The 21433-nt window shown below is 38.8% G+C and overlaps 1 long non-coding RNA gene across 1 annotated transcript in view; it reads left to right on the top strand.

Moving 5' to 3' along the window:
• LOC122974026 overlaps nt 1-9444 on the top strand; it is a 39875-nt gene extending 30431 nt beyond the window's left edge. The window contains exons 2-3 of the long non-coding RNA XR_006400201.1: nt 8689-8761; nt 8964-9444. This is a non-coding gene — a long non-coding RNA (uncharacterized LOC122974026). The remainder of the gene's footprint in view (nt 1-8688; nt 8762-8963) is intronic.
• Nucleotides 9445-21433: the final 11989 nt, after the last annotated feature.

Genomic DNA, 21433 nt, shown 5'->3' with positions numbered 1-21433 from the left:
TGTTTAATCTTCCGGCCAAGTGAGCAGGAGAGTAAATTCTAAGTGGCACTTTTTGAATATCCATCCTCAATATCTAACTTTCTATAAACTGGAGAAGACTGAAATCTTATTCAAAGTCGACCTTTTCTGTGACTTTGAAAAGAGCAACAGGCTAAAGACATACTTTCCAGCTTTGTTAGTTTGGAGTGGCAGTTTTGTCATGTGTAGAGCACTAGCCGACCATAGTGTCTCTGTGAAAGACAATACATAAGTAGCTGTAGTGGAATTATAATACCTTTCTGTCTGCTACACTTCTGTTTCTTACCTCTAAGTTTGCAAGGGAATCAATAGGAATAAGCCATTTTGGACTAACAGCTTTTCAAATAATGTTGCTCTGCTGTGGTGTGCACAAACACACCCGGGTTCTGTGATTGGCTTTCTGTCTCACTCACAGACTTGGAAAAAAATGAGATGAGACTGCAGATATAGGGGGAAGGCAGAGGAAGCAACAACAATAAAAACTCTGCTGTGGTTCTGACTTTGGGTAAAGACTGGACTGTGATATTTCCCATAAAGGTTGTCTGCCTCTCACTGTTATCTCCTCTTCCTCTCACTCAGTCTCTTATTCTCACTTTAGCTTTCTCTCCCTCTCCCACACCCTATTTCCCGGGACCATTTTCTGACAGGAAACATTACCACCATTACAGATCACTAGATACTGTTCGCTGGATGTCAAAAGAATCAGATTGATCACATGGCATGACAGAAGTGTTGCACTGTGGCAGAGGGGACAGTCAAATGGCAGAAAATAATAGGGTGCTCGCCAGGCCTGACAGATAACTTGGAGGAAGTCATACAATAGGCGAGCAACATGGCTGAGCTCCACAATGGAACAAGCAGGAAATGGCTTTGCATTTCAGCTGTCCTCTCATTTCAGCTGACATCTCAGATAGAATGTGTCACACTGTGGAAAAATATCTACGCAAGGAAACGGTGAATCGCAGCTGCAGGCAGCCAGCAAACTCCTATTACAACCCGACCTGCAAAATGTGCAGATATAAGAAAACTCGATGGACATTTTTGGTTTCTTCCAATATACACGATTCCCTGATTTATGCTCAATTAGCTTTTAATTAGAAATCAATCTCATTTGAATAAAAACATCAATCCTCATTCAAAATAAGCAATTTATCTGCAATTACCAAACCCATTAAAGCATAATTAGACTTTCACACTAAAAAATCATCAAGATAAAACAGAGCATTTCACTGCATATATCTTCAATGCAGAGTGGTGTTCTATCATTTTCTCTGATGAAGGAGGTTTAATGGTGAAATGTCATTAGAGCTGAAATGATTAGCTGATTAGTGGATCGATAGATTTGGCAACAGTGTAATCGATTAATTGTTTAAGTTATTTTAAGGGATGTCAATGTTGGTACGTCTGCCACTTTAGTCCAGACTAAAATATAGCAATCCATCAAATAAGTATTTTGTACAGACATGGCTCCCAGAGGATGGATACTTCTGATTTTGGTGATCCCCTGATGTTTCCTGTAGCCACTTCACAAGCTTTATGTTTTTGAGTGAAATACCTTGACAGCTTTTGGATGAATTGCCATAAAATTTCCCCCCAGGATTAATTATAATAACTTTAGAGACCTGCAGTCCTTTCCTCTCATCATTGGGTTCAAAATACTGATTCCAGTGTCTGAAATGTGAATGTTTGTGGGTTTTTATAATAGTAAACTGAATATATTTGGGTTTAGGAGTGTATGTCAGACAAAATAAGCAGATTGAATTAGTCATCTTGGGCTTTGAGAATTGTGATGGGCATTTTACACTATTTTGTGACATTTTATAGACCAAATGATTAATCAAAGTAAAGGTAATGGCCAGATTAATCTATAATGAAAATATTTGTTAGTTGCATATTTATTACCTCACATGTGATTGTGAGAAGTTTGAGAAGATGATTTACAGCATGACCATTTATGAGGATTATATTGCATAAACAGTTGCCAAACCAAGCAGAAAAATAAAGAAAACAAATCTTTGTGGGTAAAGCTTTATGACCATTGATTTCCATTGAAAGTCTGATGCTGTAATGAATTAACAGATTGTGAAATGCTTCATCTGGTGAGCACAGTCGATTCAGCGCAAGGTATGAGATTGATCAAACTGTACTTTGTACCGTCTCATAACGTCTCAGCCATCACGTCCTGTGTGCTGTGCAGCTGTAGCAGCAGTATGTCCTGCAGTAAAACCCACAGGCTTCTCCTCCACGTGTGGGCGTTGCCACCCCCCCACCCCTTCCTGTCATAAAAAACACACTGCTAGGCCATTTAACCTTGAGCTGTTACTACTCGGGCACATATCACCTTTGCAGCCCCCTTGGCTACTGATATAAATCAAAATGTCCGCCACCGTTTTAGGATGAATCAGCAGTTTTGGGAGACTGATTGAATTTTATCTTGATTTCATAAAACATTTAGACAAACCAATTAAAGAGGTGGCTGACTGCAGCCACCAGCACTTAATCCATCATGCTGTCAAGGGGATAAAATCAGATTGACACTAATGTAGTCGATATGTTGGTGTATATGCAATCTGGTACAATAAAGTGGAAGTTAATTAGAGTAACCCAAGGAAAGAGTCATGATTGGTATGAAAATGACTGCACATTTGACAACAACCCTAGCATATTCTGCACCAGTCTACATTATTACAGGTGTTAATTTTTAACCATGTTGTTTTATCATGCACAACTTCCCTGTCCCCTTTGACTCCATTCATTTAATTTCCGATATATTCTCTCTCACAATGCAGCAAATCCATTGCAGGTCAATGATATTATACTGCAGTGCGGTCCAAATATTATAATAAGATGGATGACTACTGCACATTTTCCTGGAGGACTGGCTTTCTTGGTCTTGTCCACCAACTGCAGGTGAAATACAGCATGCCCATTAACATGCAGTGGTTCTCCCCGGAGTTAACGATGTACTCCCACAGAACTCCTTCTCCCTTTGTTTTAAGGCAGGCTTCTTAATTACTAGCTGTCCCATTCAGGTTGTAAATGGCCCTTTATTGCCATTCTGTAATCAGAATAAATCCTCAAGCCTATTCACTGGCCTGATGCCCCTCCATTGATTTACAAATGACCCATGTATTATTAATCCGATGTTTTCCCCCCGTTTTTACATCATTATAAGCCCTATCTGCAAGCAAAGGGCACCTCAGTATAGCGTTATCGCACACAACGGTGTTACTCCAGAACTCTCTCCGAGGTTTGTTTTTTGATATGATACTGTGTTGTGTTGATAACACGGAATAGGCAAAGGAGTGTGGTGATATCAGCGCTTCCCCCAACAGTTAATATGGAGGATATCGCTTTAATCTGCAATGTTCCTTTGTACATTTTCTCCTTTCCTTTAACCTTTGTCTTTGTTGAAAAGACAAAAGTACACAGTGACATGGAGAGCTGTATAAAATGTACTTTTAGACAGGAAATTAAAATTTATAGCTGTTAGTGGTGGCGCCTGCTAGATTTTCAGAGGATTTCTTCTTTGAGACAACAAACAAACCTAAAATGATGTTGGATCTAAAAGCTTGAGGTAGTAAATTTTCATGACCTGCCCTTTCGATAATGGCCAAATGTAGTCACTATGTACTGTCAATGTGAATAAGAATTTTACAGTGTTTTACACTGTTAACTAGGTCAAATCCATTAACATGATGAACCAAAAAGGACACTTAATATGCCAAGGACATAGAGAAAACTGTAACACAACACAAGACAAAAAGTAATGCAATCCAAAGGGATTTGTCATTTAAAGCCAAACAAACATCTCACTGCAGCACAGCTCATGGTAGCAGCTATTACCAGCTCTTAAATGAAACTGAAGATGGTTATCGTAGAGATGAAAGTTTTCAGTTCCTCGAATCGCTGGACCAGCCGAATATGGGAATCAAATAAGACATCTTTATTGACCCTTTAGTTTCACATTACAGTCTGAAATGAGATCATAGGAATGATAGAAGCTCTGATCAATGTCTCAGTGGAGCACTGGAATTAATAAAAGTCACGCCTGTATTGATAAAGCCTTTGGCAGATAAAGGCTGGCTGCCTGGGAGAGAATCACAGTAAATAAAATTCATACAGTTGCATAAAGCTTCCTATCAGCCTGTGCAAGCTTGTAACATTTCCCCAAAGCTTTTTACTTGGATTCAGATAGTTGACAGAATGAGAATGTATTGTGAGTTACAGGGAAAGTATTGTGAAGATTACAGACCAGCATGAGTTTGGGTGCTGCACAATATCAGAGTTAATTCAACTTTGAAAACCATCATTAGCTATCTGAGCGCGTTAGACAGTAAGGAGGTGGTGTGCGACAATTTATATCGAAGCTGTACTAAATTAGAAGCTAATCTTCCCAGCTTCTATAGAAAATTACCATGACAACATATTGCAAGGCCCGTATGTTACATGGGAAAGAAAATAAACAGAAAAATGCTGATAGAATTGGATTAAAGTTTAACTTTGAAGAACATCAACTTTGTTGAAGAAGTCACTCATTGTTTCACCGTCTTACACACAACTGGTGCCGTTCTGCAGTTGTTTCCGTGCACAAGAAATGTACAGACACTGAATGCAGTCATCAATTCTAATCAACATGCTGCCTCAAGTCCATTGTGCTCACAGTTTCATCTCCTTCAATTACCACGGCAAATTGGCTTTGAAGCCCGAGCGTCAACTGAAGCAGTTAATTCTTAATCAGCATTATGAAAGTAGGCGTGGTATGCATTGGTCACATTAACTAATTTGTTATTGTTCATGATATTGTATTCGATGGGGGGGAAGAATGTGTCTGCATTTAATATTACCTGCAGCAGATGTATTCTTTAAAAATCTATGCATTTAAGAAGGGGGGGAACCTTTGTTAACATTGCATGCCACGTCTTGGTGTTGTTCAAACAATGAATAACAAAGAGGGCTCAAGGAATTTTCCGTACAGAGAGCAAAGAGAGCACAGACACTTTACATATCCACAATCTGTCGGAGAAATAAATAAATTACCATAGCGCTTCTTCAAAAACAAACAGCTGTCAAAAAGTCACTCAGGGGCGCCTCACAAACACCTCTTTCCCCTCCGGAGATCAAATCCCAGCAAAGAGGATTCTTTTATTGTACTCCATTTTTTTATTGCTCCATTCCTTTGTATGTTTCCATCTAAGAACCAAATCAAGCAAATAACATCCTTGGAGGTGTCTGTGTTTTAATGTGATGTGTGCTGTGCAGTGTCTCACTACAGAGTAATCCTTCTTTTAGCCTGAGGATGCGCCTATGATTTCCGCTTTGAGACAGCCAAGGAGAGTTCGCAATAAAAATGTCATTATTATCATGTAGCACCTTGCGCTAAATGCAAATAACATAAATTAAGGGAGAAGGAGCAGCTTGTAAACAAGTAAAACAGTCAAACATGAAAGATTAAAAAAAATGTTTCCTCCCCTATTTTCTGAATCAGGAAGCAGGTTGATTTGCATGTCGCCTGCTTGTGAATGAACAGGCTGTGTGTCTTTCTGGTAATCAACTACATGTGTTTTGCAGTTCATTCGCAATTAATCAAGCTTCAATCTATTGTGAATATCTTTATCGTGGATGGAAGCATGATTCATTACTTTCATTTATGTTTAAGTACAAATAAGTTTTAAAATTTGAACATTGTATGACATGAGTTTGCTCTCTACAATGACTGATTCAGGTCAGGTCACTGTCAGGCTGCAACTAAAGAATATTTTCATTATCGATTAATTTGTCGATTAGTTGTTTAGTCCATAAGATATAAGAAAATGGTGAAAAATGTCAATCACTGTTCCCCAGAGCCCAAGATGACGTCCTTAGATGATATTCAGAAGATATTCAGTTTACTGTCTTAGAAGACTAAAGAAACCAGAAAATAATTACATTTGAGAAGCTGGAAATCTGAGAATTAGAATTTTTCTCTTAAAATGTGACTCAAACTGATTAAAACAATTGGTGATTAATTCAATAGCTGGCAACTAATCGATTAATTGACTTAATGTTGCAGATTTAGGTCACTAATTCACAAATATGACTGTGGTCCAGAATTGTACTGATTTCTGTATCTGTATTTTGATGAAATGTTTCTATTAGTGACATAATTTCATCAGTTTTTGTGTCTGAAAGGTCACAGAGGCGGTTGACAGTGTTCCGAGGTCTTGACTACATTATGCTGCCTTGCAGTAAGGTGTTCTGTAAATACCTCAATCCAATCTGACAAGATAATTTTCATCTGACATCAAGATGTCTCTCAGCGCTTCACACCTCCACCTAATGAAGTAACTCACAGATCCACCTAAATCTGGGTCATGTGGAGTAATCACATGTCTTCATACCTCTTCAATAATCACACAGTAGCTGGAGTATTGCTCATGAAAACACATCTGTCAAGAAATATTGGCTCAGAGCAGAAAGGTCAAACGGTAACTGAAATCTTATAAACCAAGAGCTCTGTCATTTTTATCTACAGGGTGAGATTCATTCATTCTTTTATTTCTGCATTTATTCATTCATGTAACAGTTTTAGAATTGCAGCATACACTGGGCAGAAAGCAGTACGAAATAAAGTGAGTTGGAGCCTTGAGAAAAGGGGAAATTCTTACTGCAAAAAAATGGATTTGGACATAATTCAGTTTTGAGCTAATAGGGAATGGTATTCAGTGTTGTAGCTGTATAGGAAGAGCAAATTAAAGGGATAAGTCACTGATTTAACATCATTTGGCTGTGCTTCTCTTCCCCGCAAGGTTAAATAAAAGTGACAGAATACAGATAACCATATTTAAGCCCTGGGCAGATAGAGAGCATTGGACCCAAGTGTCAACAAATGCACCTATTGTTCTCAGTGGCTCCAGGAAAACCTGAGGTGTTAGCGCTTCCCCTGATGCTTCCTGTCCAGGTTTTTTAAGGGTAAATTAGCACTGAATTTAAGCAGGTGTTTCCCATCAGCTGTCAAAGGCAAAAAACACCTGCTTTGACATATGATTGGGGTGTGGTGAGAGGTGCAACATGCTGGAAAGTTTCGACGCCTACAGAGCAGGGCAGCAGCAGTTTTCGATGATTCAGTGTTGATTCACCACTTATAGCTGTTTGGTAATGTGCAACACTGCAGGGTGGATTCTGTCTATGTTTTCTAGTGGATTATTTTAGTTTGGCACAGTAAAAGACACACGACTTTGCAGCTTAACAATAATTTGTAGGTTAAAGTACATGCTTTAGAGCAGGTCAGTGTTTGTTTATCTTAAGACCCTGATGAACCATGATTTCTAATTAGAAGAGACAGCTATGTCTGGGTGTTAATAATTGAGAATATAGGGTCTAACCCTGCAAATGAATAACTCTGGATAGAGGATTATTAACTGAGATGGATGCCAATTTACCTCCCAGTTGATTTCCTTAAAATTTCAACACAGGTCTATTTTATACAGTATCTCTTAAAACAGCAATTTGCAATTTAAATTGAGACTCAATTAACTGCACCAGGTATTGAGATGAAGTTAACCCTTGTTCAAAATAACAAGTGACAAAAGCATGACCTCTATTGTAGCTAGCTAGTTCATTTTAATTTTATGTTAATGGCATTTTTTTCATAACCAATTCCAATTCAGTGGACATTCATTGCTATCTTCATTTGGATTGAATTTTACACAGACAACGCTACAACTTCCATCTTCACCTTGAAATGCAGCTCAGCATGCAGTGTAAGGCAATTCTCAAGTGTCAGCCAGTCATACTGTTTTGCTGTGTGCTCTGAGCAGACTGAGAGAAAGCAGCCTATGTGGTGGACCTGTGGAGTGGTGTGTGTAGATTTCTTGGGACTGATGGGCTGGTCATGGAAGGAAGAATCTTGAATTATGGATTTCCTCCATAGTCTTAGCCTATTTCAAGAGTTTGGGCAGTTTAGGGACCTAGCGCTGAAACAAAGTTAGCATTTAAATTTTAGACATAGGTAGGTGGCTGGCCGTTGGATTGGCAAGCTCCTTTGGGAATTGCACATCCTTGTCATCTGGTTTAACCACCCCTGCAGGGAAACAATGATTACCAAATCACCAGTGAGGCCGAAATAAAAGCAATGTACAAATGTTTTTTCAATGAAATTTAATGATTTAAACCCTCTTCTGCATGAATTATGATGGCCATCATGTTTTATGCACCCCATTTTTGCATTAGAAATTTAAGATACAGTACATGAATGATCTCTGTGTGTTGGCTCCAGAGTGGTGAAACCTACATAACTGCCTCTTAAACCTGATTGTGGGCCATCAATAATAAGGATCTGAACCACTCCATTAGGTTCCTTTTGCCCCATAAGACCATAAAATGCAGATCCATTATTAAAATCCATTATTGGCAGTGAGTAGTAGTAGATAGTAAAACATTGACCGGGGTCATTATTTTTCATAATAATACATCTCCATCATTGAGCATGGTATTGTCTTTGCTGATATCCTAACTGAACAAAGATTAATTTAGGCAATGAAGGCAGTCTCAGTTTAGGAATGTTTATAAAAATTACATTCAAGAGTTAAAGATTTATTTATCACATACTCACATTTCTCTCTAAAGGTTAATGCGCAATAGAACACACATCTCAGTTTGATGCCGCCTTGTCTTTCACATCTCTGACAGCAAATTCTGAGCCGCAAGCAGCAGCATGTTGGCCCAAAGCAGCGTGGATGGATCCATCATCCCATGGTTTCAGGTTCGTAAATGACCGTACAGTCACCATGGGGATGATATCATTTGTCAGCAAACTCACCGGTGTTGTCAGAGCTAGATTGGAACATATCCCAGTCAGTGTTACTCAGCACATCCAGCAGTGTAGCTTCTCATAGGGCCGTGAAACACCTGACCGCTCTTGTCACCACCGCTTCCCGTACTTTCCTTTGTTTATATTCCTGTAGGAGGAAAATGGTGGCATGATCTGACTTCCTGAAGGGCGGAAGAGAATTAGCAGAGGTTTTTAAAGGTTTGCCTTGCCACCAGCTGAACACCAGCTCGTCCACCCCGATGTTTTTTTGTCCGCGCCTCCATTGTTATCGTTATTGCCATGGTGAGTGAATCACAGGATCTCTGTGAGACACTCAATCATATTCAATGTTCAGATGTGTGCTGCAGTCATATCTAATTCTTGCCAAGAACTAGTAGATAAGTGCAGCCACAACTGCTGCATAAGACATGTTTTTGTTGAGTTATGCTTCTTTAGTGATTCATGCACATGCTTGTACTTTTTCCAACAAGTTATCTTGATTTAAGGCTGTCAAATATTGAGATTTATCGTTGCCTTATCTCTGTGCCACATGTGGCTCTGCCTCCTGAACGAGTGTTCCCACCCCAAATGCAACATTATACTTCAGTTCCTCATTTGAGTCATCAGAAACATGTCATCAGATATTATAATGTGTAAAAATTGAAATATTTATAAAATATAAAATATTTAAAATATTTTATATTAAAATGTTTATATTTATTTTATATTTATGCAGTTGATGATTAATAGTTATTCTTAATTTTAAGAAATACGTTTTCAAATAAAAAAACATTTTCCTATGCTTTTTTTTTTTACTGACAATGTGTTTGAATTCATATTCCATTTATATATTTTGAATCTTTCTAATTAATTTTTATTATTAAGGCTCTGTTCAGTAATCTCCTGTATTCTTAGTTCTTTTGTTTGTTTTGAGCCCAATTGTTGTCTGGACCAGCCATGGACCAGCTCTATAACCACGGTCATCCATGAGTGAGTGAGTGACTGCCTGAGTGAGTGATGGAGTATAACCATTGGTTGGCCGAGCCGAGTTTCCCCATTGGCTGTTGCTCTTTCAAAATGAATCATCACGAGATGATGGAAGCGGAGGACAGCAACGCGACACAGAATGTGACTGTGTTTCCTGCTCCGAGCTCTGACGCTCTCAGTTCTGGTGTTAAATACAGCAAAGTAAGTTAAACTCCTGTTTAAAAAGACACATACCAGCGTCTCTACATCTCCTCCTCTACTGTCCTGTGTGATCAACTCTCAGGTTGGCAGTGCTGTCAGTGGCCAGCAGGAGAGATGCTCCACGGCGCATTTGGATTTTATAACTGAACTAATACCAGGGTGCACACTTTTTATTTCTCTGACATTTTCACATCACAAACGATGAACAACAGCATTAAAACACGAGTCTTGCAGGTAAAACATGTGACTTAAGTAGGTGTTATATCAATTTAGTGAGAGGCGGCTGCTCTGCAGGTGTGCTTGATTTGACTGAAGCTGCGATAACTGGGCAGGGATGAGCCTCCTGTATTTGCACCCAAAATGCTGTCAAAACCTTCATTTACAATTTCCACCACAGCCCTCATGATTATCGACCAGGAAATAGGCAGAAGAAAGGCGCATAGAGGCATGAGGGAGAGCGTACAGTTAAAGCACCCCAAATAACCATCACTGACAAAACACTCACTGAAAAACAAGAGACAGATGAAAGAGCGGGGAGTTAACAGATAGAATAGTTATAATTAGAATTAAAATAAGTTCTCTTTCAAATCAAACATGAGTGTAAAGATAGAGAAAGACATGAGTGGAAAGTATTGTTCTTGCAACTGCATTTATAACCTGTTTTTTTGTTTGACTCAAACATAGTTTAACCATGTCATGTTATGTACTACTTCAGTACACTTTACCATCAAATATTGCTGGGACCACTACAGAAAATTGCAGATGAACATTTAATATCTAGGAATTCACATTATAGACACTATCACTGACTATCCCTGCAACAAACTGGCCACAATTTTGCAGGTTGACCATACACAGTCCAGCCATATACTAAGTTTTGACCTAGTCTTGTTATTGCTGATTTTGCTGCACTGTAAAATGTAAATGTCACTGTGAATACTTGCTTGCCATCGTGTTAGCATTAAGTCATCTTGCAGCTAACAAAGTACCTGGCAATGTGAATTGATGACCCTGCATATGTTGTGCCCTCTGAACTGGCTGAACTGTTTCAGAAGAACATGCTAATTAATACTTGACTGCATGAGTTACATATAGACTGTAATTAGCCTTACATTCTGACAGGTTACACCACTTAAAATAGTAATATTTAGACAATGGAATGCCAATTATGGCATTGCAGCCCACGCTTGTATGCTTGACATATGACATTTCTGAACTAATGCAATGAGTCTGTGTTACAAATGGGCATAGGCAAAAATTTAATTTCCAGTGTTGTGAAATGGATGGGAGGAAAAAATCGATGGAGAAAATGTGAGGAAAAGAAAGTGCAGAGAAGGAAAATTCAAATAAAGTGAAAAAAGTTCTGGCACATCAATCCTCTCGGCCAGCTGTCGGAGGTGACATTTCATTAGTACATTTTGTCAATAGAGAAATCGTCTGCGGAGAAAGCGGTTGGGTACGAGTAACAAGGAAGGACAGAGACACACAGAGGAAGAGAAAGCTCATGAAGACGTGGAAAAGAGCACAGTCCTTTTTCATTAGACCCATCCTGCAGCCACTGGAAATTACGGACATTGTGACTATAGGCGCAATGAGAAGGTGGGTGTCCCTCTTCCATTTTAAGTCTCTATCAATCATCCACCCTTCGCTTTTCACCCCCTGCCGATGTGGTATCGCCAGCCCACGTGTCTCTCTGCCTGTTCAGGGTCCAAGAAAGTTGTCGTTCATCCTTTCCTCCACCAGCCAAGTGGCAGATACATTTGAAGGAAAATCACCGGCATAACGACTCCTGCCATTTCCCATAACATCCTCATCCATCAATTAAGGGGTTTCCAGTAAGTGGGAGATGGATATGGCAGAATAAGGCCAGACTTTTTGATGACTATAGCACAGGAGAAATCAAGGGCCAAACTGTTAGCCCTGTGTAGGCCCATAATCACAGCAGTGACTGCAGGCAGTTTGAAGCAAGAAAGGTACTGTCAAGCACAAGACTCAGACTGCTCACACCAACATAGCTTGAAAGTACCACTAAATGATTCTAAGGTTTGAGTGCAGTGTGTTGGCTTTTTCCTCCAAATGTCAAATGCTGACAAGTGACATTCAAAGACCAAATACTGTATGAATGAGGTTTAACCTTGTCAATTCCTGTAAATCTTTCAGTCGACTTGTTTTTTCATATCATAAATAACATTGATTTAGTATGTTGTTGTCATTGAATGGATTTCCTTTTCTTATTTCTACAGTCATGAGACAGTGATTGGACATAGGTCGTGACTTTATGATGAATCTGAAATAACTCCCTCGTTCACTTGAATCATATTTCATCATCATCATTTTGTGCCATCACTCACAGGTGCCGGTGATGCATACATACAGGTTTTTTGCTCTACTGTGGGAATATTTGAGGCTGCTATATAGTGCTAATTTTACACTAATTTTGACATTTAAACCAACATTAATTTATTCTCTGGCCACTTGGGGGCAACACAACAAGCTTTAATATCTTTCTAAAATAGACTGTAAAAAAATATGGACATAGTCACCATGACATCACTCATTGTTGTGTGGACTGCCATTTTGAGACCTCGAGTTTAGGGATTAGACTGTTGCCATCTTGGATTTGACCTTCGCCATCTTGGATTTTTGGAGCCAGAAATTACCATAGTGTATTTGGATGAGAAGGTGGAGCTGACCCTGGCGCTAGCTGCTAGCTTGGTTAGCACTGTGCATTTATAGTCTGTGGTTAACTTTGATAATGCTAATGCTAATTTTCACTAGCGAAAAAGAGGCCTAAAACCATTAACACAAAATGTACTTTAAAGAAAAAATAGCAAAACAGCAGGCAGCTATTTTACGTTAAGTGGGACCATAATTTATAAAATGAACATCATGCTGTGTAACTATGTAAATTTGATGATCCCAAATAGAGTGAGACACACAAAGAAGCATAAGTTGAATACAGCTTTATTTCTGGCCGGGGTCCTGTCACATGCAAATACAATGAACAACAAGCAAACTGAGCTGGGATCTTTTATACCTCGCCATGTCTTCAACATATGTTTTCCATTATCAGTGGTTTTCTCCTTAGTATAAGGAGTGATGATATATGCCTGTCAACCTGTCAGACATCTTGGTGCCATTCCTATCAAACTACTGAATTTACACTTAAGGACCCCACACTAGATGTTATTCCACATTTGTCTTTCTGACACATGAACATGGTGCCTCAACTTGAGGTTTCTAACATTCCTTACGATGCATGCAACACAAAGAAAATACCTAATATCATGCTGTATTGAAGAAGACTTGGAACTAGCAATTGAGACCATAAACTCATTAGGAAAGTGTTTACTGAGGTAATAAATCAAGTGAGAAGTAAGGTCATTTTCTTATAGATTTTTGTACAATTTGACTTCTTTTTGCAACCAGTGGAGTCACCCCCTGCTGGCCATTAGAGAGAATGCAGGTTTAAGGCACTTCTGCATTGCTTCACTTTTCAGACCGGAAGCTACCTGCTTGCTCTCTACTAAAGAAGTAATTTCTGTCTGTACATCTGTATATATGTCCTTCATGTATCTCTTGAAGCGTTCATCTGATTGACTCCGCACTTGGCAGGCATATGGCTGGGGAACCAAGGGAGTGCAGTGTTGAATTTGGTGCAATTTGGACACGCAATACATTTATTATTAATGAACTTTGAATAAATGAGCAATGAGCTCATTGGGAGAGTATTTAAAAAAAAGGGGGGGACACAGTGTTCTGAATGGATATATGGATATATAATGGACTGAATATCTTTAGGCTGTGCACTGTTGGTTGGGCAAAACAAGCAAACTGTTTTGTGCATTTATCACAGATTTCTGACATTTTATATTGAATGAATAATACATTTATAGATGAATCGATGACAATAATCTTTGGCTGCAGCCCTAGACCAGTGTGCCATTTGACCTTGCGTACAATTTTAGTAACAGAAGCCTTTATATGCTGTAGGATATTTTCACCACTTCAATACATTTGCATTAAAAAGAGTCATTGTGACTGCAAATTGAGTCCTTACTCAATAAATGAAACAAGGCTCACAGTAGTTTCCTAATCTTTCATCATCTATGCAGTTTAATATTACTGACTGTAATACTCTGAATGACTTCATCTTTCACACATTTATAACCATCCAGATATGTAAATAGCAGCGACAACCTGCCAGATTCCACTTCCAAGTGTTCCAACCCTTCACAGCCCACTTAGCCCATATTCCCCCAGCACTTCAGCGCAGCCTTTGCTGTTACTAGTTCAACAGCGATCCATTGGGCCTCCCGTTGACTGTTCCTAAACTGCCTGTGCTTAGAAGCTCGCAAGTTGCACATCACAGGCAGCAAAAGGGGAGAAGTCGTCAGTTTTCAGCCTTTTCAAGTGCAGAGCGGAATACCTTGAGGCTCCCACCGTGTGAGACGGCATTTCCAGATCGAGACATTTCTCCTCAATCCTCGCCTTTCATGTTGGTCCAAGATGTTTTTTTTTCTCTTCTTGTTTGCCCATCATGCTCCATGGATTCTGCATCATGCTGGGAAACATAACATAGCATAGCAGATAGCAAAAAGTCAAAATAAAACAAAAAAAGCTGTGTGGAAAGCTTTAGTTTAGTTGTTTAAGGTTTGGGGCTGTAGGGAGGGGGCTGAGTACAGAGTCTGCAGATAATTAGACCTTTTGGGGTAAACAAACACAGCACTCTACTGTTTAGGAGCAATTGCTGCTGTCTGTTATGTTAATTTGCATCACTTGACAGTAGATAAATAATAATTAAGTGGTGATAATCAGGATGAGTGTGCAAGATTTGTGTCATCCCAGAAGGACCCTCACCTCTGAGTATCTAGGACCATTGGCATATGCTCTTGAGTTACATGTCTGTTGCTCCATCATAGACACTGACTGGTTTCCATATTGTTGAGAAAAAAAAAAAAAACATGAAGAACAACAGGTATATCTAGGACTTCAAGTTGTCATTAAATTAATACATCATCATGTTGATTTGTTCACAAACAATTAATTTGACAGATGAAAAGAGAAAGAGATAAAAAGAGAATGGCTTCAATTATTAAAATTATGAGTTGTTAGATTTCTGAAGTCTCAACACATCATTTAATGGCAACATTAAATAAGAAATAGCTGTCAGGTCTTTTTATGGCACTGCTTTGGTACAGCCATAGTAAAGGCATGAATCTCTTTCAACTGAAAAAATAAGCCGACTGATGGTATGTTGCTATTTTGATATTGTTAATGAAATTTGTCAGGAAAGGGTTTCTGTTTTAATAATATAACATGCTGTATTCTTTTTCCAAATATACTGAAATGTGACTCTTTTAACAAGTCAAGAAAATCTACCTGAGGATCGTCACTGCTCTACAAAACATCCTCAATATTAAGGTTTGCCATTAAACCATTTTGTCCTTGCATATTGAATGCAGAGCCTTGATGGCCAAGTAATCTCTTGAAATCCCTAGATGTGGTCCATCTTCACTGACAGAAGGGTATTCAGAAGACTTTTTAGCAGTCAATGTGGCACTTTTTTGGGGGGGCCTCACATGGGCATAAATCTTAACAAAATTCACGATAAATCTTATTTCTTTCACAAGATTTTTGTTAGATATTTATATAAATGAGTTAAAGATACTCTTTGTTTTGTTATCACATGAGTGTTGATTATACAGAAGGTTCACCACACTGTATTTAATTCTTTTTTGTAAGAAGTCAGAAGAATGGCCTGACAGAGCCCATTTTTGGCCTGTGAAAAAAAGCAGCTTGTGTTGTGTAATTATCATGGCACTAAGCCCATAATGAGATGACAGTGACCTTCCAAAATACACTGAGGAGAAACACATGCACGTTTTAGAGGAGCTGTTTTATAAGTCTTCAAACCCTCAGTAGTGTTTGATCCAACCCTGTCCCCCCCTAAGAATGATGTTCATATACAGTCAATATGCATTAGCAAATACATTTTGTGAGAAACATAAAGCAGCCTTGATTATGTTTTTTTTTTAATCAACATAATGAGGAAACATTTTTTATTGGCTGCATCTACAAACTGTTCACTGTGGAAAATGCAAAAAGAACCCCAAAAAGTTCATGTTGACTGTATCTGAAAAATGTTCACTGTCAGTATATTTCAAAGTTTTTCCTTTTTCTGCTCAAAGCATGATAAATGTTTTTATAAGTGTATTAAGGCAATTGAATGCACTCAGTTAAAGAGAACCTTGCAGTGTTTCACTTCCCTCTCTGGTTGAAAATTTTGCTCCCAGGTTGTGATCAGAAGTGTACTTTGTTGCACCTGTAACCGCAGAGATGTCACAGAGTCCTGGAGTACACCTGTATATCACTGCAGCAAGGTGAGAAACCACTGGAGCTAAAGCAGGTTGCTTTGACATTTTCTATTTTGAACCAAAACCACAATCTTTCCCTAACCTTAACAAAATGTTTTGGGAGTCTAACCAACAACACTATCCACCCCCGACCTCCCTAGATTGAAAATACAAAGTGCCAGTGAACACACTGCAGGCAGCAATAACGTGTCCTTTGAGATTTATTTGGCATGGCAAATTAGTAGTATATAAATGTGTTTTTTTGGGAGGGGGTCGGGGGGCGGTTGGTTTGCTCGAGCTCTTCTTTGCAGTTTAGCCTCTCAAACTGGCATTTTATTAGTTGGACAGCTAACACCTTTGTTGTTGTTGTTACAAGATTATCCGAGCAGCCAGTATCCAATAAGCTAGATTCCTATTGCATCAACCGTCTCTGCCATCTCATTTTGATCACTGATATACATGTCACAGTCCATTATAGCAATTTACCGAGTTCTTGATGATGCATGTGTGATTGCAGCCACATGGTGCTCAGTGGAGTCGTTTATGCCACAACCTGACATGATGAACAGATTTAGATTAACTTCGCCTTACTAACTCACTTCATTTATGCCCCTGGTCCCTCTGCAGAGAACTTTTGTCAATTGAATGAATAGGCAGTGTCTTTGAAACAAATGCGCACCAGGATAATGGAGGAACTGTGAAAAATGTTTCCAGAGTTTGCACATTGTGTTAAGCCACCATTTAAAGTCCCGTCAATACCTGCAGCGAAGTATTGATCTCCTGAGTCTTCTTGAAGGCCCAAAGCTTTACTGCGTATTGATAGATTATGTAGATTCACTTTGCGGTGTTTGGATGAGCTGTCTGTGCCATGATATAAGACCATGACAACAATTTCATCTATTTATATGACTTGAGCTGTTGTGATGAATTTCAAAATAGGGTTCTGGGCTGCCATAGGGAAACTGCAAATAAATTGTGATTTTGGAGAAATGGCTGATGCACTGTATATAGTACAGTCCACCTTGGTCGATATATGCTTAAATTTATAGTCATAAACCAAAATATTCGTTTTGACACAAAAAGCTTTTTAGGTTACTGCAAATACTTTCTCAGTTTCCTTTAAGTAATGCAGGTGTTGATGCTTCTTTGAGGGAGGAAAACAGGATTAGGGAGTAAAGTAAATTGCACTGTCACTTTGTGATGGGTACTGAGGCTGTATTTCCCTGTGACACTACTGCTACACAGACTGACTTAAACACAGATGACAAGGTGTTGCTATGGAGACCTTAGCGAGGAACCTGCAGCAGCCTATCCATGGACAGTTTATGCAAACACAAAGATGAGTGTATCTATAGCACTGTTTTGTGGAAAACATCAAAGGCAGCCAGGTTAAACATTGTCTCAGCAACATTGGTTATGTTAATTAAAACAAAGGAACAGCATGATAAAATGTTGATCTTTTTATGAAATAAACACTAACAATATTGAATAATTCACAGATGATCACAGAAGCTGTATATGATGAATAGCTTTAACTGTGACTGAGTCAAAATTACAAAGATATATAAACAATACATTTAATGTTATGTATCAAGAGACCTGATAACAGTTATTTGTGTGAGTGTTGCACAAATATTAGTTCAACTCAGTTTGAGGCGGGGATGTGATTCCTGATTAATTGTCCAAATGATGTGCAATCTGGCTGTTGGATGTTCAGATGGATATCTGCCGTATCCATAATTTTGATTGGCTGTCTTGCAGTTTGGGCAGTTCTTGGATGCCATTTTCCACATGGCTGCTGTCAAAAGATCTGTTACAAACTGTAGTGAACTTGTTTTAAAGGAAACATATCATGCTTTTGGTGATTTTCCATTATTTATATACTGTTATGATGTCGGAGATCTATGCTAAACATAGTCAAAGTTCCAAAAGTTGAGGTTAACATATTTAGAAATGCTCCCTGTAAGTCAAAACCCAGGGCTTCAGAGCTAATGTCAATTCATTGAGCATGCCCATAACATCCATCTGTTTTGTAGCCTTTATTGCTAGGGTTGTTGCTCAGGTTTTTCCATGTGTTGTTTGCATTGCCCACTCTCATATTTCAGATTGGATTCCAGCTCAGACATGTATGGATGTATTTCAGAAGTTGACATTTTGAGTACAGGAAAAAAAAGTAGAGAAAATTTAGTAGAATCCTACTTCTATAGTTTGTTTCATGGTTTGTTCCTATAGCCTCTGGAGTCAGTGAAAGTCTCCTGAGGGGCTGCTTATGTGAACTGGCCAATCAGAACAGAGTGGGCTCCTCGGGAGGGGGGCCTTAATGGAAAAGGAGCTGATTCAGTCTGTTTCAGACAGAGGCTGAACTGACGGGCTGCATAAGAGTCAGTATGAGTTAAAAAAGGAGTTTTTTGTTGTTGTTGTTGTTTTGGTCTTTTTGCAAAGATGTTCCAGTAAAGCCCCAGATTAAAAATATAGATCTGTAAATATGTATAATATGTCCCCTTTAATATCACTGTTTACATGTTGTGTCTCACCTACTTCTTTAATCTTGCTTTCCTTTCAGAGTAGAATTGCCAACTCTGAATGCAATACTACCTTTCTCTCTTTTGTCAACATTTTAGAGAATGCAGCCATCTTGTTTGAATAAAACTTTGTTGGAATTGTCAATGGACAAAATCGATGAGAGATCCATTTTTATATAGTTTACATTCACTGTGAGTACTCACGTCTTGACGGGTCCATTGACCCGCATAGTGTCAGCACAGTCTTCTATTCTTAATGGGTTGCTATTACAGACATCAAAATGTTGTGGCCCTGTGTCACAATGGCCACATCAGCTTGTTAAACTACTACTGCAATAGAGCAATTTCAATTAGCTTGCATTAGAGTTCGAAACTGTTGTTTAAACAAATATGTTGTTGTCAAGTCAAGAGCACATTTAAAACTCAATTGGCCAATTTGGCCATGACAACTGGTTTTCAAGATTGTAGAGAGCTCACAATCATTCTAAGAAAAAGGGTTGTGGGTAGTTGGCAAACATTATTTTGTAGTTTGTGTCATTTAAGAATTTCAATACCCTCTGACAATCAGAGCAGTCATAAATGTATCAGTCATGTTTGATTGTCATGACTGAAAATCTGAATGTGTTCCTGTAGTTTGAGCTGATTAGTGACAGATATCTGAGCAGTGTGTTTGCCTGTGTTGGTAATCTGCAAAAAGTCAGCCATTAAACATTTGAAGCAGATTCTTTTCATAGTGAGTTAGCATTTTAAGAAATTCTTCTAGCTTGCTCACCGTTTCAGGTGTACTGCAGCAAGTGGTAGTTTGTGACAAGTAATCATGACCCACATAAAAACATAGTTTCTGTTTTCATTTCTCTTTGTTGGTAAAATGACCTAAAAATTGAATAATTCTGGGAACTATGCAAATAGGCAAAGCAAATGACCATTATGATTATGCATCATTGAAATTCAGATGAAAAAGATGAAGCCCCTATTTTGTAACATCCATCAATATGGTAATTTTAACATTTACTCCCCCTGTTCTCCATTTCTTGGTTCTGTACTTTCCACTCTCTGAGACTTGAAAGCACTGCAGCTGCTTGAAAGCACACAGGCATGAACCACACACATAGACTGTACACGCAAACACACACTGCTGCAGCATTAGAATTATTCTATTTATGTAAAGTCGCCTTTTTCCTCCTTACCTACTTATTCTGATATTAACATTCTAAAATATTAATCACCAAATTATCTTTGGCATGAAGTTTCATTTAATTTGCTCGAGGCTCTCAGGTCTCTAGACAAAAGAATGTGTTTTTTTTTTTTAAGAAAAAACACCCAATCCATTAACACAGCACCCTTTTTTACGCATGTTGTCATCTAAAGTGAACTAAGGACACTTTGAGAGTTTGAAGATGAATGTGTCCACAAATCAGGGGCTGGAGCCAAATGTCGGGTTATTTAAATGATGGTTCAGCCAGCAGGAACAGTGGGTGTGGCCAACACATATACATCCATTTCTCAGAAGTGTAAATGTGTTAACTAGGTAATTAACAGAATAGTCATATAATTTCATATGTGATGTTATTACACTGTTGCACAATCCAGAGATGGAGTTTATTATGTTTACACACTAATTAGCATGATAAGACTTACCTTTGTTGCAATGTACAAATCAGTAATTTCTTGGTTTTCATCTAAATAAAAGGTGATGCTGAGGTGGGGTGATGCTGGGAAAAATTGTTGCAGTGCTTTCTGCATCGACAACACACGGTTAGGTTTCTCCTCTTCAGCCTGACTAAAAATACAGCTGAATTGCAACCAGGGAAGGTCAGTATGGATTATGGAGCACTGCGCTCCCCGTGGAAAAGAGTTGTTTGTTGTCCGTCCCAATGTCAGATCGAGAATCAGGAGGGAAAGTGCCTCACTCAGCAGGTCCAGACTTCCTGTCAATGATAATCCGATGGAATGGCTGATCTGGGCCGGATGGAACGAGGCCAGCGTGGAAGAGACGAGTCGGAGAATCTGGATGAAGCTTGTATAGTGCTCAGACTGATGAAGCAAATAGAGGAAATCGATTGTTTACACAGATTGTACTCAGGATATGGCTATTTTTTAAAGAATTTCAAAATAAGGCAGTTAAATAGTAGAACATTAAGTAAACCAAGAGTACATGTAGACCTTTAATTAGGCCTCTGAGTGAAGTGATGGTTGGATTTCTCTGTGCTTTGTATGATAACACAGTAGCTTGTGCCCTTTCAGTCAGTTCAACAAAGTAACACTTATTCATTGAAGGACATGAGTACATCACAGCTCTTGTGTGAAATCTATACCAACACCTACTGCGCTTAGTTGATCACTTGGGGATCCCCAGCTTTAAAATAATTTAAACATCCCCTCAAGTTGGTTGTGGGCCAAGCAGAGTTGTAGTAGAATTATATTAAGTTGTCTGAATTTGGGGGAAAGGGAAAACTATTCACTACAGGGCGTAAAATAACACAAAAAAGAGCTTAGCAGAGATGGAGGTCACACCTGCGTTTGCTGACAGGACAGCATGTTCCATACTCAGGGCCATC

The sequence above is a fragment of the Thunnus albacares genome, chromosome 22 (genome assembly GCF_914725855.1).
Source record: "Thunnus albacares chromosome 22, fThuAlb1.1, whole genome shotgun sequence".
Lineage (NCBI taxonomy): Eukaryota > Metazoa > Chordata > Actinopteri > Scombriformes > Scombridae > Thunnus > Thunnus albacares.
Note: the sequence above shows the minus strand (reverse complement) of the source record. Positions and strands in the feature narration are given on the sequence as shown.